The sequence below is a fragment of the Silene latifolia genome, chromosome 9 (assembly GCF_048544455.1).
Source record: "Silene latifolia isolate original U9 population chromosome 9, ASM4854445v1, whole genome shotgun sequence".
NCBI lineage: Eukaryota > Viridiplantae > Streptophyta > Magnoliopsida > Caryophyllales > Caryophyllaceae > Silene > Silene latifolia.
Window position 1 is genome coordinate 165,123,386 of NC_133534.1, and position 7,690 is coordinate 165,131,075.

Genomic DNA, 7,690 nt, shown 5'->3' on the forward strand with positions numbered 1-7,690 from the left:
CAAGTCCTAAGTTCACATTGTTATACCGCATCAATCAAAATAAAGCCACATAGTCATTAACATAAAGAGGAAAAAAGAGATTGGAAAGATCATACCATGCGGTCTTCAATATCCTCATGTCTCGGATGTGGCGTAGTCAATCAATGTGAACAAGGATAAAACAAACACAATATATACAAGACAATATATACAAGACTACAAAAGGAAATAAACATGTTTTTGGGTTTTTAATTTTCAAATTTTTATGATTTTTGAAATTTTTCAATTTTTTTGGATTTTTGAATAAGAGTTAAATGTTAGAATTCCCATCCCCACACTAATATGGGAATTTTCCTCAATGGCCAAAATGATGGAAATTATGCAAAGATGATGCATGATTTCTACACTAAATGCAATCTACACTAAGCTACACTACATGATGCATGGTTTTTGTTATGACGGAGAGGATAATTTAGATTACCTCCCGTTGTGTATGCATTAACTTCCCCAAAACGAGTGAGACACTATTGCTAATGTCCAAGGATGGGTGTAGTTCATGCATACACTATGCAATGCACGAAACTAATTTGTCATTTTGGATTTTGAAAATGGGAACAATAAAATGAGAACACCTCAATGGTACCGAGGTGTGAGTCCTCTATGGTGCTAGGACTACTCCAACAATGATCAAAATTATAATTAAAACAAAGAGAGAAATAGACAAACCATGAGAGGGTAGGAGTCTCCAAGGCTTGCTAATCTTCCATCATGTTATCACCATCACTTTCCTCATTAGAAGTGGTCACATTGCCACTTCCCTTGTCATTTGCTTCTTCACTTTCTTCCTCATCTTGCTCATCATCATCTTCACCATCCTTTTCTCCTTCTTCACTTGCTTCTTCATCAATTTTATCATCAACTTCTTCATCATTACCAACAACCTCATTGTCACCCGAAACGACCCTAGATGCACCCGGAAATAGGACTTCTCTATCCGCCCAACTAGGCAAAGGACAAGATGGATCAAGTAGTCCTTGCCTAGCTAAGTGTAGGAGGGGTGGATATTGAGCCAAGTAAGCATTTTTCCGATCTTCAAAGGCTTGCTTGTGCATTGCTTCCATGAGAAGATTCAAATAATCATTTCTAGCTTCAACTCCTTCCGGCTTGAACTCTTGATACTCAAAGGGGTAAGGTGGTATGACAATGGAAGAGGAGGGAGTTTCTAGATCACCCTTTTGTTGTTGAATAATATACTCGGCCTCTTTAGAAAGGGGAAGTAGATAATTGGTCTGGTGGACGCTTAGACGATAAATCTTTGAAGGCAAGGTGAACGATCTAGCTTCACTAGTGAGCCATCCATACTTAGTGTCAAGGGGGTTATGGGCAACCCACTTGTACTTGTGTATCATAGTATGCATATCAACAAGATGGCCACCCTCCTTTGCTTTGTACTTGTTATCCTTATTGAAGTTAGGATCAAAGTACTTAGCTAGGATAGTGACTAGGCCGCCATTGACAATAACGGTAGTGCCCTTCTTCCCACAATCAATGTTGAGCCATCTATCTACCAAGAGCCTCAAAGAATTGTAAGGCTTGGTGTGTACTCTTCCAATGTTCAAAGCCGATTCAAGGAGAATAAAATCAAGTTTGGTGAAATGGTTGGTATCTTTCCTTGCAATTATGGTGTTTCCCATGACCTTGTGACATACTCTTATGCCCGGATGGTGGACCAAAACAGCACGACTCGCATGAAAGTCCTCAAATTTGCTCCCGAAAATTGCCTCCCAAAGAGGGTCGGGGTCATACTTTCCATAATTCTTAAAATAACGCGGTTCATCACTAAGACCCAAAATTTCACTCAATTCCCTAAAGGAAATGCGTCTACTAACATTAGCTAGACGAAACTCGAGATTCTCCCTATTCTCAACTTTGGTGACTTTTAAAGAACTCAAAAATTCCAAGGTAAGGGAGGGGTATGTCAATTCCTTTGTTTCAAACAATTTCTTCAACCCCATGGCTTTGAAAAAGGCTCTAGTTTGCTCAAGAACACCCAATTTTTCTAAGGTATTTTCACATATAAATTTGGAGGATTGTAATTACTTCCTAGCAAACTTGACAAAGGTATTTCTATGGGTTTCGGAAATAAAGGTTACCTCCGGATAATGTAAAAGTTGATCAATTTCCGGAGTAGAAGGTGTTGTTGCTCCCATAGAAGGTTCTTGTTGTTGTTGCACTTCCGAGTTTGGTGTTGCTACCACCATAGCTAATGCTTTCTTTGTTTGAAGAGCCTTTTGCCTTTGTGAGAGTGCCTTAGCCTTTGGTGCCTTTGTTGCCTTTGTTGCTCCCTTAGTCCTTGCCATTGATGAACTAACCAAGAAAAGAATGAAAAATCTTCAATTTGTAGTGTACCCAAATCGATTTAAAGGTGAAAGGCTTTGCCTTTATGAAATCAAAAATCGAGCCAAAGGTTGAAGATTTTGTGCTTGGTTTTGATTTGTATTGAAGAAGGAGTGATTGATTTGTTGTTAGAAGGATGATTTGATTTGTTTTTGGTGAATGTTATTGAGGGATTTTGTTTTTGTGATGGAGAGGATGAGGGTTTTGATGTTGTGGGTAATGTTTACGAATGAATGAATGAATGAACGAAGGTGGGAGGGATTTAATAAAGACCGAAATTTTCGAACTGCAGGGGCAATCCGTGCAGATTCTGCCCAATCCGTGCGGATTCTGCTCTTTCTGGGTTTTATAAAACTCGCCTAAAGACGGGCGGATTCATAAGAAGACGCTCGGATTTTCTTGATGCGGGACGGGCGGATTTACCAGAAGACGGACGGATTTCAGTCCTGGAAAGTTTTCTTGTTTTCCTCAGCAGAGAAGACGGGCGTCTTCAGTCCAGGATGGACGGATTTGCAGAGACGGGCGGATTGATGTTCAGGACTCCCGGATTCTCTTACAGTCAAAAATCTTCCAAAATCTCAGCTTATAAAGTCATGCGTCTTCGACCCGATGCGCTCGGATTCATCAAGACGGGGATTCTCCGAATCCGTTCGGATTCGACCCCTTGTACCCGGATTCAGTTCCATCCGTGCACAATGCATATCCCTTACCATTCTTCTATTCTTTCTTCAAATCTTGTGTTCTTCATTATGGGGGCACTACTAAGGCATGGATAGCCTAGGCAATTGTCATCCCCACCCTAAGGTAGAGCACTACACATCAATTGAAATTATTAGTCCCTCCCTCACTTCTCTCAAACATGACAATTATCTTGATCAAAGTAAATAAAAATCCAAAGATGACAAAAATGCAATACAAGAATTGAAATGTAAGTTAGGGAGTTAGAAATATTTACAAGTGGTGGTTTAGGGAGGACTCCACCAAACTCTCATTCTTGATGAGATGTCAGGGGGGCGTGTCCAAGGTGTTGTTGATGTTGCTCAACACCTTGAAAAAGTAATCGAAAGCTTGTTCATTATCATGGTAGAGGTCTTCAATAGACCTTGGCCCTTGTTGTCGGTCTTGATCGATGGCATTACCAGTGTAGGGATTAAAAATCCCTTCAAATTCGTTGTCCCAAAGAGCACAAACTTCATTAAGGTGATCATTGAAAATCTCTTGCTTAGATAGAGACAACTCTCCCAATTTCTTCTCTTGGCCAATGAGGCCATCCTCTCCTTGTCACAATTCACTTGCTCTTTGAATGGAGCATCTTCAATTTTCTTCTTCCATTGGAGTTCCGATTTCTTCCTTTCATCCTTTCGGCTATAATGATCAATCATGAAACATGGTTCATGCAAACGAGGAGCTCTCATAGTCTTGTCAAGATTAAAAGTTATGCTTTCATCTCCCACTTCTAGAGTGAGCTCACCATGTTTCACATCAATCACCGCACCCGCGGTGTGTAGGAAAGGTCTTCCTAGAATGATTGGAATGTTGGAATCTTCCTCCATATCAACAATGACAAAGTCCACCGGGATGAAAAACTTCCCAATTCGCACGGGGACATCTTCCCATATCCCTAATGGTGTATTCGTCGATCTATCGGCCATTTGGAGTGTGATGTTGGTGCATTTAAGCTATCCCATCCCCAACCTTTTACTCACCGAGTACGGCATGACACTCACACTAGCCCCTAGATCACATAAGGCTTTGTTGATCGTCGTGTCGCCAATGGTACACGGTATTGAGAAGCTTCCCGGATCCTTTAACTTTGGAGGTGACCTCCCTTGAAGTATTGCACTACTCACCTTAGTGAAGGCGATAGTCTCAAGCTTCGGGATCGACTTCGCATAGGCCGGCACGTGATTGATTAATTCCGTGAAAGGAATTGAGACTTCCAAATTCTTCACAATTTCCATGAACTTTCCAAGTTGATCATCAAATTTGGGCTTGGCTTGACGACTTGGAAAAGGAAGTCTAATCACAATGGACTCCTTCTCCTTGACCTTGTCTTCATTTTTCTTTGAACTTTCTTCTTTTGATGGTTCTCCATCTTTGGAGGTTTGCACAATTTCTTCCTTTTCACAAGCTTCCACAACTTCTTCCTCAACTTGCTTCTTCGGTGCTTCATACCTTGTACCACTTCTCAAGTGAATGGCACTAACCGTTTCATGTCTAGGGGGATTACTTTGAGGTGGTAATTGCCCCTTTTGTCTTTGTGAGCTTGAAGATGCTAGTTGAGTCAATTGTGTTTCCAACATCTTGGTGTGAGCTAGAATGTTGTTGATGGTTGTTTCCTTTGCTTGGCTATCTTTTTGCATTTGAGTGAAAAATTCTTGTTGATTCTTTTGCATTTGGAGGACCGCTTTTTGGACATCAAAACCTTGGTCATTTTGGTGATTGTATGGATTTTGATTTTGGTAACCTTGGTTTTGATTGTAAAAGGGCCTTTGATTTTGGTTTCTCATGGGTGGTGGAGTGTATGTTGTTTGAGGGTTTTGAACATTTTGGCTTTTGTATGAGAGATTTGGATGGAATTTGGTGTTTTCATTGTAAAAATTGGAATAAGGGGTAACACTCTTGTATGCTTGGAAAGCATTCACTTGTTCATTTGTTCCCCTACATTCACCTTGGTCATGTCCCAAAGTTCCACAATTCTCACATATCCCACTTGGGATTGATGAGGATGCCGTCATGCATTAACATGATGCTTTGATGATTTTGAGTTTTCTTCAAGTCTAGCCATAGCTTGTTCAAACTTCAAGTTGATTGTGTCAATGTGAGCACTAAGTTAAGCACCCAATTGAGTAACGGAGTCCACTTCATGCTTTCCTCTTCTAGTAGCCTTGCGAGGTCTACTATATTGTGAGTTATGGACCGCCATTTCCTCAATCTTGTTCCATGTTTGATTGTCATCAACTTCGGTGAACATTCCATTCGATCCCATATTGAGAATGTTCCTAGAATCTTCATATAAACCATTCCAAATTGTTGTACCAAAAACCATTCGCTAAGTCCATGGTGAGGACATGAGCGACAAATTCCCTTGAACCGCTCCCAAGCTTCATACAAAGATTCTTCATCCCTTTGCTTAAAACCCGTAATTTGAGCTCTTAGCATGTTAGTCTTTTTCCGGTGGGTAGAATTTTTTGTAGAAAGCTAGAGCCAACTTCTTCCAAGAATCTATTCCGAGGGTGGCCTTATCAAGGCCCTTCAACCATTGCTTCACGGTGCCGATTAGAGAAAAAGGAAATAAGACCCATCTAATTTGGTCTTGAGTCACGCCCGTTTGAGAGATTGCATCACAATAGTCGCAAAAGGTTTCCATATGAGAATGAGGGTCTTCACTAGGCATCCCCCATAATTGGCTCCTCTCAACTAATTGGATGAAGGCGGACTTGGCAATAAAATTTCCGGTTAGATGTTGCGGTGTAGGACTACCATTTGGTAGATTCTCCTCGGTGGGTACGGAGTGTGACGAGAATTTAGGCATTGTAGGTGGATTTTGTGGGGTATTGTGTAATGGGTTTGTGGGGTAATATCCGTATAAGACCCTTTAAATTTAGGACTATAACGTAAATTTAACATGTGAAATATGGTCATAAACGAAATACAATATAGAAACGACAAAGATAAAGAATCAACCTCGGGTCCTTTGTGGTGCGGCGTAAAGAACAGAAATCAACAGAGATTCCCTCCTAATTGTTGCACCCAAGACCGTCTGAGACTATGCCCTTGTGCTAGAAATGCTTTCTAATTGACTTGCAATATTGAGAAAGCTCTTGTGAGGTTTTACGATGTGAGATCTAGGTTTCAGAGAGAAATGATCTCCAAAACCCTAGTTTTTTGTAAAATGAAATTGTCTAGGTCAAAAGGAGAGGGAGTCTCTCCTTTTGTTTGGTTCGGCCAGCCGTGGGTTTGCATGGGGAAGTGGGCTTCCACTTCCTCTTAATTTTACCTCGTGGACCGGCTCGAAAAACGCTAAATGTATATGACGCGGTTTATTATAAATCGTCATCGGTTATCGGTTATTAAAGCATCAACTAATAATACGGATTAGTTGAAACATTAATACATGTCCGACAAAGACGATATTGTATAATTATATTCAATATACATTTAATTAAATATAAAACGGTTATATTCAATTTACGAATTAACTGCTTAATTCGCCTTAGCCATTATTATTTAATCCGTATTAAATAACATATCTCAACATCACATTTTGACTTATTATTAGTCAAATAACTCGGACTAACTGGTTAGTCAATTTTGGCATCTACATGACAAAGTATTTTCATCTTGTCACATCTCTCAAACGTATCCTATAGGTGTGACTTTTAGGGACCAGTTGATCACCGCCATCTGTATGACAATAACGTCAAACTTATCTAGCAAGCCAACCGTTATTGATAAACGTGGATCAACTGATAATAATACCAAAAGTATGCCCTTTGATCCTTTTAGAGATTTATAAGTCCTTGCACTAACTGTTAAGGACACCAACCCCAACAAGCTCCCACTTGTCCGTACAAGTGTATGTGCAATGACGTTATCCGCACTAACTGGAGGACACATGCTCCAACAAACTCCCACTTGTCCGTACAAGTGTATGTGCGATAACCGATTCTCATATTCATTTAAAATTTCTCCCACTCAATGTAAAACAATTTGCGATCCGGATCCGCAAAGGTCGTATGTTACAATCGATCCAGTATCAAGAGTGGTTTCCCCGACTAGAGAGTAACTTAACCGATAAAACGAATCCGTATCCGAGCATGGCCATGCATTTCGATTCTGACTCCTCGAGTGGCCCTGAGAAATATCGAGTAACTGATAAAGGCTGAATATTTCCTTCAACTCGACTCCTTCCGATCTAAGCACGATGAAATGACCCGAAAAAATCTACTTGGCCCCCTGTTACGGATGACCGTGAGAAAGAAACCAAAGTCACCCAAAATCTGCCGTAGTCTCAAGAGACAGTCGATAGTCAAAAGAATCGACTCTTAGGATCACCATGGAGGTCCTATCCACGACCGGGCAGCGAATGTTATAAAACATTTAGGACTCCACGTCGATGTCACAATTGTGCCCTACGAAATATCCGTATAAATCGCCTCTGTGATTGGTTAGTCAACCGGTTGACTTATGGCTCGTTGAACCCACCATCAACCAACGTCACAAAATAATTGCCAGAGTTATTAGCTCATGTGGGCAATTAAGGACCAAAAATATAATGTTTGTTGATCGGAGCCATTTGGTGTTCACAATT

General features: G+C 40.6%; 1 non-coding gene across 1 annotated transcript; it reads left to right on the top strand.

Annotated features, from left to right (window-relative positions):
* Positions 1-5,431: 5,431 nt before the first annotated feature.
* Positions 5,432-5,538, top strand: LOC141604453 (small nucleolar RNA R71). The gene has a single exon (XR_012526152.1). It is a non-coding gene; the product is annotated as a small nucleolar RNA R71 (small nucleolar RNA).
* The last annotated feature ends 2,152 nt before the right edge of the window (positions 5,539-7,690 follow it).